Raw genomic sequence first — 14,110 nt, 5'->3', positions numbered from 1 at the left:
AAAGAAGACATCCAGATGGCCAACTGACACATGAGAAAATGCTCAACATCACTCATCATCAGGGAGGTACAGATCAAAACCACGATGAGATACCACATCACACCTGTCAGAATGGTTAACTTTAACAACTCAGGCAACAGCATAAGTTGGTGAGGATGCAGAGAAAGACGATCTCTTTTGCACTGCTGGTGGGAATGCAAGCTGGTGCAGCCACTCTGGAAAACAGTATGGAGGTTCCTCAAAAAATTAAAAATAGAACTACCCTATGACCCAGCAATTGTACTACTAGGTATTTATCCAAGGGATACATAAATGCTGTTTCAAAGGGTCACATGTACCCCAATGTTTATAGCAGCACTACTGTCGATAGCCAAAGTATGGATAGAGCCCAAATATCCATCAATGGATGAATGGATAAAGAAGATGTGGTCTGTATATACAATGGAGTATTACTTGGCAATCAAAAAGAATGAAATCTTGCCATTTGCAACTATGTGGATGGAACTAGAGGGTATTATGATAAGCAAAATTAGAGAAAGACAAATATCCTATGACTTCACTCATATGAGGAATTTAAGATACAAAACAGATGAACATAAGGGAAGAGAAGCAAAAATAATATGAAAAACAGGAGAACAAAACATAAGAGACAAAACAAGGAGTTGCTGGAGGGTTGTGAGAAGGGTGGGGGATGAGCTAAATGGATAAGGGGCATTAAAGAATCTACTCCTGAAATCACTGTTGCACTATATGCTAACTAACTTGGATGTAAATTAAATAATAAATGATTTTTAAAAAGTTGCTTCTTAGGGAAAAGCAAGCAAACAAACACAAACACTTCTATGTTTGCTTGTCCTTTAGATAACTGCACTTTTTTTTTTCTGCCTCATGTACAGATTTTTGAAAAGTAATGCATCCATTTCCTTCTTTTCTATTGCATTCTGGATCCCCTGCTACTCTAATTAAGCATTCTCTATGCTGTTAACCCTATCTTTCTCCGAGTCTTTTTTTCAAATAGTATCTTGCACAATAGCTCTGCTTTACTTGAAACTATTCGTCATCCACTTGTAGAATTTTTCTCTCCTCTTGGCTCTCAGGATGATGTGCTTATTTGCCACTTGCTCTCTAATAATTCCTCTGACAAGCCTTCATTATGGTTTTTAATCCTTTTCTAAGTACGTGGCTACCACAAGGCTGAGCTATTATTTTTATATTGTTACCTTTTAAACTATCTTAGCGCATCCATAATCATTGTTTCATTGATCACTTGGCAGCCAAGCATTACTTTTATCCTTACTTCTTTTTTTTCAATATATGAAATTTATTGTCAAATTGGTTTCCATACAACACCCAGTGCTCATCCCAAAAGGTGATGAGCACCCTCCTCAATACCCATCACCCATCCTCCCCTCCCTCCCACCCCCCATCAACCCTCAGTTTGTTCTCAGTTTTTAAGAGTTTCTTATGCTTTGGCTCTCTCCCACTCTAACCTCTTTTTTTTTTCCTTCCCCTTCCCCATAGGTTTCTGTTAAGTTTCTCAGGATCCACATAAGAGACAGATACCATATGTTTTATCCTTACTTCTGATGCAAGTTCTAATACATCTAATAAAGGAATCTTTTCAGTAATCAGCCATTAGTTCAAGTTCCATGTATTTAATGCAAAACTCCCCACCTTCCTGTCTAGATAAAATCTTTTTTTGATGTTTCTGATTCTGTCAGCTGCGATAGTCTCTTGGTCCCCAAAGGATGGACACCATGGCCATCAATAACAACTCCTTTGGTACTAAAATGTAATCAAGTGAAAATTCCTGCCTGTCTAACTTGCTGCCCCAAACAATGTACAAACATTCCCTCTAAAGGAAATTCCAGACTCCCTTCAAATTTATGCTACTTTATCTTCCTACAAGGAGGTCTTTGCATAATGTAATACATAAAGTCTTGTTTCTTTACATTCATGAATTACACAAGAATATATGTTTTTATATATCTTCATATTATTACCTAACTGCTTCACATGTATAAATCTTTTCCTGTTAAAAATATAACACAATTTCTCAGGACAGAAATCTTTCTATACTTTTTAAATATTACCTTTATGACTGAGCACTTCTTTGGAGCCATTTAGTATTTTATTATGTCTCACACACTTGAATTTACTGTTAACAATTTTCTGGCAAAGCTAGATAGGTATTTAGTAATTAAAACTGAAATGTTTTAGTATAGAATGAACAATTATTTATATATATTTATTTAAAATAGAAGAGTGAATTCCACTGAAAAAAAGGTGAAGCACAGAATATATCTGTAACAATTTTTTTTTTTTTAACCTAACTGGTTGTCATTTATTGCAAACAAGAGTTAATAACCAAATGCTGGCAAATCTAAGAATGTGTGTGTCCTTTAGTGGCTACTGAAGCAAGTATTGAATACTATTTTTAAATGTATAGAAATATATTTTTATTTCAAGATACATTTATTTTTAAGACAAAGAGACTGTGAGTGGGGGGCGGACAGAAAAAGATGGGGATAGAGGATTGGAAGTGGGCTTCTCTCTGTCACCAGAGAGCCTCTTGAACCATGACATCATGACCTGAGCCAAAGTTGGATGTGCAACCGAGTCAGCCAGGAGCCCCTTTTTCTTTTCTTTTTTTAAAGTGTTTATTTAAATTCCAGTTAGCTAACATATAATGTAATATTAGTTTCAGGTACACAGTATAGAGATTCAACACTTTGACATTTTTAATCTGTAGGGTTTTTTTTTTTACTATAGAAGCATATTATTATAATTCACTTGATAATTTTCATTTGCACTAAACATAATAATAGAATATATGTGCTATATATGTGCTTTATATGTACATTATCTCTCAGATGAACCAGTAATACTTGTGCTTATAAATTTAGAAAAATGTTTTTTATTTTAATTTAGTTAACGATTTCAGCTCAGTATTGACATTTTGATTAAAAGTATAATTTGCTTTAATGACACATAGTATTATTTTGCAGATTATATAATTTCCAAAATGTTTGATGTTAAGTAAACTACAATTGTGAACATTTATAATAAACATATGCTCTTAAAAATGCAAGAAGCATCACTTCAGTCTAATCTGAATTTTGTAAATTGTTCATATTTAACATACCTGAAACAGGAAAATTATTCTTAATAAGAAATGCTTTTGAAATATTGTAACAAATGCTATGCAAATCTTTTCCATGCTCAATCTCATTTAATGCTAACTACAATTCTTCTATTTATAGAAAAGAAACTGAGGCTCAAAGAAGTTGTTACTTTTCCAAGGTCATTTGATACTAAATAGTGGAGCAGAAATTCAGTCCTTGGTTTATTTTATTCTACAGCCCATGTAGAGCATGTACAGGCACACTTATTCAAGTTTTCCATGAAGACTTCTTATCAACATAGTGTTCATGTTTAAAAATAAATAAATGTATATATTCATATTCTTGACATCACCTTTAGAAATGCTGAACTGATGGCAAATTTTTTCGTGTAAATGTTTCACAGTCACCTTTTGGGCCTAAGCCATTTCTGACCTATTTTAATTTTTTTTAACGTTTATTTATTTTTGAGAGAGAGAGACAGACAGACCATGAGTTGGGGGAGGGGCAGAGAAAGAGGGAGATACAGAATCTGAAGTAGGCTCCAGACTCTGAGCTGTCAGTGCAGAGCCTGACGTGGGGCTCAAACCCACGAACCATGAGAGCAAGCTCATGACTTGAGCTGAAGTCTGACACTTAACTGACTTAGATGCTGCTTATCTGACCTATTAAAATTGAAATATATGGCCTATTTTAGAACCAAATATCCCCATCATTGTGTCAGGTGTATTAAAAACAAACCGGGGCGCCTGGGTGGCTCAGTCGGTTAAGCGTCCGACTTCAACTCAGGTCATGATCTCGCGGTCTGTGAGTTCGAGCCCCGCGTTGGGCTCTGGGCTGATGGCTTGGAGCCTGGAGCCTGCTTCGGATTCTGTGTCTCCCTCTCTCTCTGACCCTCCCCCGTTCATGCTGTCTCTCTCTGTCTCAAAAATAAATAAACGTTAAAAAAAAACAAAAAACAAAACTATTGCCACAGCTGCAATTTGCCAATTATAGTAATTTTCTTTGAATGGGAACAAAATAAGTCAAGATAAAAAGAGGTACACTCTGATGTATATCACATAAATAAAATGATGTTTTTCTCCATCTAACGCACACTTTGTAGCTCTGGAGTCTTGAAACTCTTCATCTTTTAACCACAGTTTTTCCCATAAACCTTTCAGTTTTATCATTTGTATAATAAAAAGAACATATATTCACTAGATATCATGGACCAAACTCTTCCTAATATACACGTTAATTGTGTGTATAAGAAAATGCTTGCTTATCTATGACTTATTTTGGCATGAATTAAAATGTTCTTTTAAAGTATAAGAATGTTGATGCTCTAATAGATGGTAGAAGTTTGAGGTAATATTATAACTTATAGCCAATGGAAAATATTTGCTATTAACCTTCCTGAAGTGTAATCATAAGAGTGCCTCACTAACATATATTTGCAAGGAGACTTTTGCGGACAGTTCATTTTAGTTAGCCTTGGTTATACAAAATAAAAGAACAGTTTTTTAAAAATTTAAGGGCAGAATAAAATATTAACATCTGACATGTACATTTTTTTAACTTTATTTTTTATTGTTTAAAATTTACATCCAAATTAGTTAGTATATAGTGAAGCAATGAATTCAGTAGATTCCTTAGTGCCCCTTACCCATTTAGCCCATCCCCCCCCCACAACCCCTCCAGCAACCCTCAGTTTGTTCTCCATATTTATGAGTCTGTTTTGTTCTGACATGTACATTTTGATATGAATTAGGGCAGGCCACTCTTCTCAATCTTCAGATTAGTTCTTTCAAGATTTAACATATATTAACTAAGACCACTTAGAAATTCTGCATCAAATTATTAATAGCAGAATTAGCTTTGTAATTGAATTAAATATAAAATAAATTTTGCTTTAAAATTTTTCTTCAACTGAAAAACATGCGTGTTAAAAATGAGCATTTTAAAAGTAAAATGTGTATGGAGTAATAGCAGTGGGGTAGAAGACAATTTGGGGTGTTGTATCAATGATAATTGATATGTTACAAGTGCTTCAATAAATTACACTTTTCTTATTCCCAGATACAATTCCTGTATACACACATCTTATGGCTCATGTTGTACACATGTGCCCTTGTATGTGAATGAGCTTGACTATGGTGACCATACTAAGTGACATCACAGTTTTGGGGGGACCATAGCTATGTTAAAGTCCTCAGCAAAAGCAAGCACCAGACAGGGAGTTAATGTTGCTTTGACTGCCAGTTGTGGCCCAGCTGGACACAGATCTGTTGGGATTTGGAGGAAAAAGTCATGATGGATAATGAACAATTCAGTTGGTAGATTTTTTTGTTTTCCATCTGTACAGTAGAGGCTGGAGGACTATATTGGGTCTGTTATCTTAAATAAATTCTTAGAATAGTTTTCTCATCAAAATATAACCATGCTCACTTATTAAAATACAGTAAGGAATTTGGGAACATTTCCTTAAAAGTAAGGAATTTGGGAAAATAAAGAACTGTGTTAACTTTTTTGAGGGACATTCATCTAGATTTTGTGAATTCCTATATTTGTGAATATCATTTATATTCATAGTTTCTCCCTGAAGCTAAGCATTATTTGTAACCAATATTAAGAGAGACTGTTTAGATCCTTAAGGAGAGTCTGAGATAGATGCTAATGAAACAGTAGCAAACATCAATGTTGCTTTGAAATATAATATCAGATTTGTTGGCTGAGATTTAAATTTTGTAACAGTCCATTAACAAATTACCAATATAATTTAGAACTTTATGAGTCATTCATACATTGTTAATAGCCTTTGTATCCCTTTTTTTTTTTTTTAAGAGGATTGAACTACATGAGCTCTAAAGTCTCTTCCAGCTCTAAGATTTGTTTTTAATTTTACATTTCAATGAATTTCCACCATGGCTTAAACTCTGATGATGCCAAGGGTATTTTGATATTAAAGATTCCAATACTAGTATCTAAAGTCATGTGCTACAGAGAGAAGAAAATAAGGAAGAGGGTGAGGGAGAGAGAGGATGTTCCTTTATTACCAATGGATATTTAACTGTGTTTTCTTGTTCAACATACTCAGTAATCAAGTAAGGAAAGAAAACTTTGGTTATGTTTTGGATATTTGAATATGCTATTTTTGCATTGTTAGTTAGCATATTTCCCAAAATCATATCAATTGGGAGAAAAAGTAACAGTTTGAACTCTAGTTTGTGTGAAAATCTCAAAACACTGAAACTCTGTAAGACTCTGCTTTAACCCTGTAGCAACTCATGCTTAAGACAATAGAAAGTGTCATGTGATACTCTGAACTTTTTCTTGTCATACCTTAATATGAGAATACCTTCTACTGTTCTGACCCTCACTAAAGATTAAATCTTGCCATTGCCAAAAAGGAAGAAAAAAATTCCCTCACCCAGTCTCTGTTTTCACACATGGGAGAAAAATAGGTTTCAAATTTACTATAACTCCAGCCATTAAGGACTTTATTTGTCCAAGACAACACCTTAGTTTATACTCCAGATACTGCTGAGTCTCATTCTTGGGTATAATGCACTCCATATGCGTTACCACATAGCACAGGCAGACAGTTGGATCTTTCACATTTGAATTGGTTCAGAATAGTTGCAAATTGCAGATAGGACAGTATTAAAGTTTTAGAGGAACAGGTATTACTTAGAGAAGAACAGTAGTTTCTAAGGCAAAGATATAGCAAAGATAGTCAATCCATTTGACACAAGCTAATCAATAATTATATGATGATTATATCATAATTCATAATCAAATTATTTAACATATATAAAGTTTATTCAAGCCAAAAAGGCTTTTTCTCCTTTGTAGGATACCTTTTAATTGTATAGAAATAAAAATGTCTTTTTATTGATTATAAAATTGATATTCAGTTTATAAGACAGCCTTAAGACCAGCCAGAGATAACATGAAACAGTTATCATTCTGAGTATATTTTTTGATATCAAATATGTACATATCTATAATATACATCATAAATATATAAAACATGCATAACAAAAGATGTATGATGTGTTTGTATTTGGATCATCTTTTACATATATTTGTAACCTGTTTTTTTCTTGGCATTATATCATAACTCATTTTCTATATTGTTATTGTTTTAGAACATAATTTTTAATACTTATGTTGTATTTATCATAATGATTTGTCATAAAGCATTTAATCAATGTTTATTATTTGATATGTATTTTCAGTACAATAAATATTACTTCAGAGACTTCATTATACACAGAGATTTTGATATATCTGGTTATATATATATTAATTTTGAATTAACTTTGAGTGTACTAACTCATCTAAAATTGGGGAGCCAACACTTAGCCTTTTATTTATTGCTAGTTTTGTCTTAGTGATCTGTTTTAATTATAGTCTTACCAGTAGTGTATGAGATCTATTATTTTCCTAAATTCTTGTCACTATAACCAATTTGTTTTTTAAACTTTGTCATTTTGGCAGTTGGACAATGCTATCTTCTTCAGCTTGTATTTTCATTCCAAATAAACATACAGTATTTTATTTTTCTTGATCATCTCATCTGGATTTCTTCCTTGATAATTGAGGAATATGTGTCCTTTTTGTCCTTTTCCTATCTGGTAATCTGTTTTTCTAGCACTGAATTCTATAGGGATTAGATCCTTTTTATTTTATTTATTTTTAAAGTTTGTTTATTCTTTTGTTTCAAGTTTTTATTTAAGTGATAGTTAGTTAACACATAGTGTAATGTTGGTTTCAGGAATAGAATTTAGTGATTCATCACTCACATCTAACACCCAGTGCTCATCACAACAAGATCCTTTTTCAATTCTTTTAAATAGCATTGTGCCTTTCAGACCTTATGGAGGTGTTTCTCGGCTAATTTTTTCTAATTTGGATTCGTGATAAATGCAGGATTATTATATTAAAATATTATCTACTAAAATATTTCTACACTCATAGTTTTTGGCAATATAACTTTATACATTTTTTTAAAAAAATTAGAAAATCTGAAAGAATTGATAGCTAGACACTTGAAGGCCAAAATAAAAGAAAATAATGTGGCTCAAATATATGCCCCTGAAGTGTGCCTATCAAGTAAATTAACGGGCCAAGAAAACACAGGTTTGGCATTTCAGGGGCCATTTTATTGGACTGATTGTATCTTTTAATGATTAGTGGATTTCAGGTTGTGTCTCTAGAACCTTTTGTTTCTTTGTAGGTGCCACACACAAACTTGCGATAGGTGAGGAGAAGGGAGCACACTCAGCAGACATTGTACCAGGTCCCCTTTACCTGTATTTGTCATAACTGTGGTACTTCTCACTGTTCGTTTTACATAGTTGCATTTCTGTAATGAATTTCCTTTGTTTGCTTGCTAATTTGTTTAACATTTATTTATTTTTGAGAGACAGAGACAGAGCATGAGCCGGGGAGGGGCAGAGAGAGAGGGAGCCAGAATCTGAAGCAGGCTCCAGGCTCTGAGCTGTCAGCACAGGGCCTGATGTGGGGCTTAAACTCATGAACTGTAAGATCATGACCTGAGCTGAAGTCAGGCACTTAACCGCTTAACCAACTGAGCCACCCAGGCGCCCCTCCTTTTTTTTTTTTAATAGATAATTCATCAGATAATTAAGATTTATTGCTGTAGAAAATTTTCATATTTTATGTGAAATTATCGTTTTATATCAGATTTCACTATAAATCACAAAACCTTTCTGGAACTAGGAAGAGATTCAGTACTAAAATAATATAGATTTTAAGGAGCATAATAAGAGATAGCATCCATATTTATCTAACATAGCTGTCTCAGATTATTGAGGTATCGATGATATAGCTGTGTCTGGACATTACCTACATAACAATTAGTGTTAAGCATAATTTACATTTACCAACTATTTGAATCAAGTATAAACTATGTACATAGATATTAAATGTTAAGTTTTAGGATGTTAATTGTTTCAGGGATATTTTGTTTCATTGCTATTATGTCTTATTGTTTGGAGTTGAGGGAATTACGTATTCTCATCACATATGGACACAAATGTTCTAATTCCAATGAAAATTAGGGATGAATCTATGTTGTAGAGCAAAAATCAAAGCAAAAAGTACAGAAAACAAAACTGAATCTGGGCTGATCATCTTAAATTTTCTTTGCAGTTATATTGTAGATACACTTTAGTGATAGCTGCTCCGTGGGTACCAAAGCCTAATGATAAAGTGAAACTTGCAGATCCGAGCGCTCTATTGAATATAATTATTGAGTGTTTACTCTGTGCCTGACACTTGCTAGAAAACACCCACATAAGATGCCAAGAAGTCTCCAGGAATATATTGCTCAGTGGTGTGAATTAAGTCTATTAGGAGCAAATTTGAAGTTTGCTAAAGCCTGATGTGGCAGAAACATTTACTGCTCACCAAATAGTCATGTGCTTTAGAATATTTTCCAGACCCCTTAGAGGTATATCAGGTTTTATTCTGGCCTGCAAGTTATTGACATGTATCATCTCTGCATCAAAGTATGTAAAACCAGGTATGTAACCCTCCACCTCTGTTTTTCCCTGCTGTGATATTTTGGAGAAACATGTTGAGATGACGAATTCATGAGATCAGTTGCTGTGTGGAGAGCCAGCCATCTTGTATCAGAATTTGTAGGAATAAGAACTAAACTTTTGTGAAGGCTTAGGATATAGAGGTCAACCCATTGTGACAGTATTGTCTAGTCTATCATGGATAATACACGACTCTTCTTTCTTTGCAAAGACTGTTGCTAAATGAACTTTTCCAAGTATATCAACAATTAGTTAATAATGATGCTCCTGATGTACAAAGGAGTAACTGAATGTCTTCAAATAGGATGTTTTGCCGCTCCAGGAATTTCCTGTGTTTCCTTGAGATTTTGTGCTGGAGGTTTCCTTGTGTGGTACCACATTGTGAAGCTCCTATTCATGAGGTCAAGAGGATCAACTTACAGAGATATTTCGGGTCCTACATCATTTTGACAGATATATATGTCATTTGGTACCTTTTTGCAAGGTGGTGGGGCATGAGAGAGAGAAAAAGTTAAATGGCATCTTCTATTCTTTTGGACCAGTGCTATCAAAGAGAAGTACAATGCAAGCCACCTTTGTGATTTTAAATATTTGAGTAGCTACTTTAAAAAGTAGAAAGGAAGAAAATTAACCTCAATAACATACTTTATTCACTACAGTGTATCCAACAATTACCATTTTAAATTGCAATCCATATAAAAGCCTATTAATTTCACATGAAGTCTTTGAAATCATGTGAATTTCTCATGAAGTCTTTTAAAGCACATGTTAATTTGGGTAAGTTACATTTCAAATGCTCAACAGTCACATGTTGCTGTTTCTAACAGTGCAGCTCTAGATACACCTTAAATTTATTACACATTACGTTCAGCATCTTGTTAGGTTCACTCAAAACCTTGTCATATTTAATTCATCATAGTATTCTTTTTCATTAGCAAATGAATGCACTCAGAATTAGAAAGTGATAGAGTTAAGGGTCAAACCAGTGCTCCCTCTTGCCTCCGGAAATGGAGCAATGCCCTAGGCAAGTAGAGTACCATTGGGAATCCTCTGTAATGGAAACAAGAGGGATAAGAGCCCCAATTAAAAGTAATGGCATTGGCGATTAACTAAGGGGCGCCTGGGTGGCTTAGTTGGTTAAGCTTCGGACTTCTGGTTTTCGCTTAGGTCATGATCTCAAGGTTCATGAGTTTAAGCCTTGTATCAGGCTCTTCACTAGCAATGTGAAGTCTGCTTGGGATCCTCTCTCCCATCTCTCTCTGCCCCTCCCCCACTTGCTTGCTCGTGCTCACTCTATCTCTCTCTCTCAAAAATAAACATTAAAAAAAATAAAGTAATGGCATTGGTAGTTAACTTATTTTAGTTAATATTAAAGTAGAATCGTTACTATTCTTCTTGAGGATAGATTGCATAATTGGGAGGCGTATGAAGGGAAGGGCTTGTGGGTGGGATCTTACTTCTGATTTGAGCAACTGAGTTTGCAGTGATGCTGTTTACAAAGAGACTGACATGGGCCTTGTTAATCTGAAGTCGGATTTAGTAATTTTTGAACACTGGAATTGCCAGTACAGTGCAAGGAACCTTACCCACTTTTTTGTTTTAATCATATCTGTGTTACATTTGGTCACAAATACCAGATGGTAATGGCATCTGCTATTAAAAAAAAAAAAATGAGTCTACAGGAAGAAATACACATGGATTGGCAAGTCTTTAATATTATTACAGAAAGAAGAACACCAACAGCTAATTCAGATTTATAGAGTGTAACATTTACTAGCTTCTGTGTGCTTCTTCTTGTCTTTTTTAAAGGTACTTTCAACTTTGTCACCACACATACAAGAGTGGAGATTTTTACAGCACTTTCTAATTATGTGTTTATTTTTGAACCTGAAAAAACAATTCTAAGTGTTGCCACCTGGGCATCTGCCTTGGCAAAGTCTGTCAGATGAGGATATGCCATATACTTTGGAAAATCTGATCTTAAAAATCCAAAGGCTTCCGATTTTTACCCTGATCAAATCATATTTTTAACTGAACAAAATAGGATATAAGATTTCACTAAGAACAAAACTTGGAATAATCCAGGCCTTTCAATAGCTATTGACAGGTAATACTGGTACACAAATGAGAGGTGTCATGAAACAAAATGTAAGAATTATCCTGGAAAGTCATAATTGTGCCATTTTTATCTCTCTGTATTTAACATATCAGGGAAATATTAAAGTTGTTTGTGGTAAGTAGAGGTTTTACTGTATTTGATTATGGGTGAAATTTATTTAAATTGTCTTTGATTATGTCTCCATAGGAACATTAACTTCACTGTCGCCAGCACACATAATCATCCTTAATAAGTTATTTGCAGAAATGCTGTTGCCTTTGTGCAACATATCACTACAGTTGCTCTAGATTAGAGGAAGAAACTCTCACGTTTCCCATTACCATGTAGTCTACTTTCAAGATCAGTAGTAAGTTTTACTGTATTTTATCATAAAGTATTCTAACATTGTTTTGACCATTTTAGTCACATCCCTCTTTCCCTGTTCATTATTTATGCCTCAAGAATTAGTCATTAGAAACATGGAGTTGGAACAAGGTGGTTCCTGCCACTCAGGTCATTAGGCAAGGGTCATGCAAAATGAATAAGCCAAATAGGGGGAAAGACTTTTCTGTGTTATTCTGTGTTGAAGAAGTTTCATCTCATATTTATGTGTTCTCACCTAATGTAGAGAAAACTTCACTTTGATTGCAGGTCTCCGTACTTGGTGGAAATGAGTGTTAGCTGATGGTATGAGTAATTGCCTTATGCTGGGCCCTGGGCTCAGAACTGATACTCCTTCAGGGTTCTGGTTAGTGTTTGATTCTGTTGGAATCCCTGTACTTTGAAGTGCTCTAAGATGCAGTTGGCCCAGTAGGTTTCTTGTTTTTCTTTTTTCTCAGCCACTGAAAGCTTTTGAAAACCAGTTTATTCCCTTCCCATATACTGTTACCCCAACTTAGCAGAAATCATTCTCTAAAAATAAATAAAATTTAGAAAAACAATTGACTACAATGAGTTTCAGGTTACAGATTTGTAAGTCAAGAAAGCACCAATTACTCAGAATTTCAGATACTCAGTAGCTTGCACATGTCTGGGCATTGACCCCATCTGTACCTAACTTTCACATTATATGTAAGTGATTACTTGAAACTGTTTCTCAGCACAGTATTTTGTTAGTATCTCTTTTATCAAAAATATATATGCCATGCATATGTTTAAACATAAACCTTTCTGATTACTTTTTTAAAATTCCAATTAAACTAAAACATGCACCTGGGACCTTTTTACCATTATTGTAAATGTATGTGGCTTATGAATTACATATTTGTATTATCAAATATATAATTATTTTTCATATATTTAAGATTACCTTATTTTTCTGTCTTTTCACCTGCTAAACACCTTCTTCTGGTTTTCCCTGGGCCTATTTTGTGCTCCTGTCATCTTTCTCTTTCCTTACATCAAGTGAGACAGAAGCAAATAGTTGTCATTTAATCATTTGCATTCTTGTTTTGATCCATTTTCATATGGCTATTACCTTGTGTAAAAATATTCTGTGTTCTTAAAATCTTTTACACATCTGAGCTTATCAAGGTACTAATATTAACTCTTAAAAATATTTTATAATACCTCATGTGTTTTGCTTTAACTAAACTATTTTGTATAGTACACAGATACACATTTTTTTATTCCTACACACAAAAGTGTTGACATCAAAGGCAGCTGGTGTTTCTTTGCTGAGTTGGAATCATATAAAACTAGAGTGTGCAATTAAATATTTTGGGAGAGCCATACCAACACAGCTAAAACACAGAGAGTTTTAGTGATTCAAACTCAAAATGAAAGAACCGCTTTAAGAATAAAACATGCTACAAATTGATGAAGCATGAAAAATAAAAACACAGAAGAATAACTTACCATTGTGCCAGAATTACATTAGTCATGTTAAACTCTTCAAGTTGGAAAATTTAAAACAGAAGACTAAGGTTTTACCTATAATTCCCGTGTTTAGTTTCGAATGATTTTTTTCTCCGAGATTTATGAACTTGTTCTAAATTCAGTCCACTTAAAAGTATAATGTTGCTTTTTATGACATGGGAGAAATAAATGGTTTATTTCCCTTAAATTGTGGATAGAAACTTAATGCTTATGAGTTTGATGGTATAGAATATATAATGCAATATATAGCATTACATTATGGAACTGTCTTGCATTAGTATGCCTATACTTCTTACAGCTAGGTATATAAGGGAGCCAACGTGAGATACATTTATCAACAAAAATAACATACAAGGTGAATGCAAATGAAAATGTAGGAACTGAATGTAATTATTTCCCATGTGCATTATAAGAAAACTGTTGAATAATTCTGGATTTAAAACAGGTGGACAAAAGGA

Source organism: Panthera leo, chromosome A2 (genome assembly GCF_018350215.1).
Source record: "Panthera leo isolate Ple1 chromosome A2, P.leo_Ple1_pat1.1, whole genome shotgun sequence".
Taxonomy (NCBI): Eukaryota; Metazoa; Chordata; class Mammalia; order Carnivora; family Felidae; genus Panthera; species Panthera leo.
The sequence above is the reverse complement of the archived record's forward strand: the minus strand, read 5'-3'. Positions refer to the sequence as shown.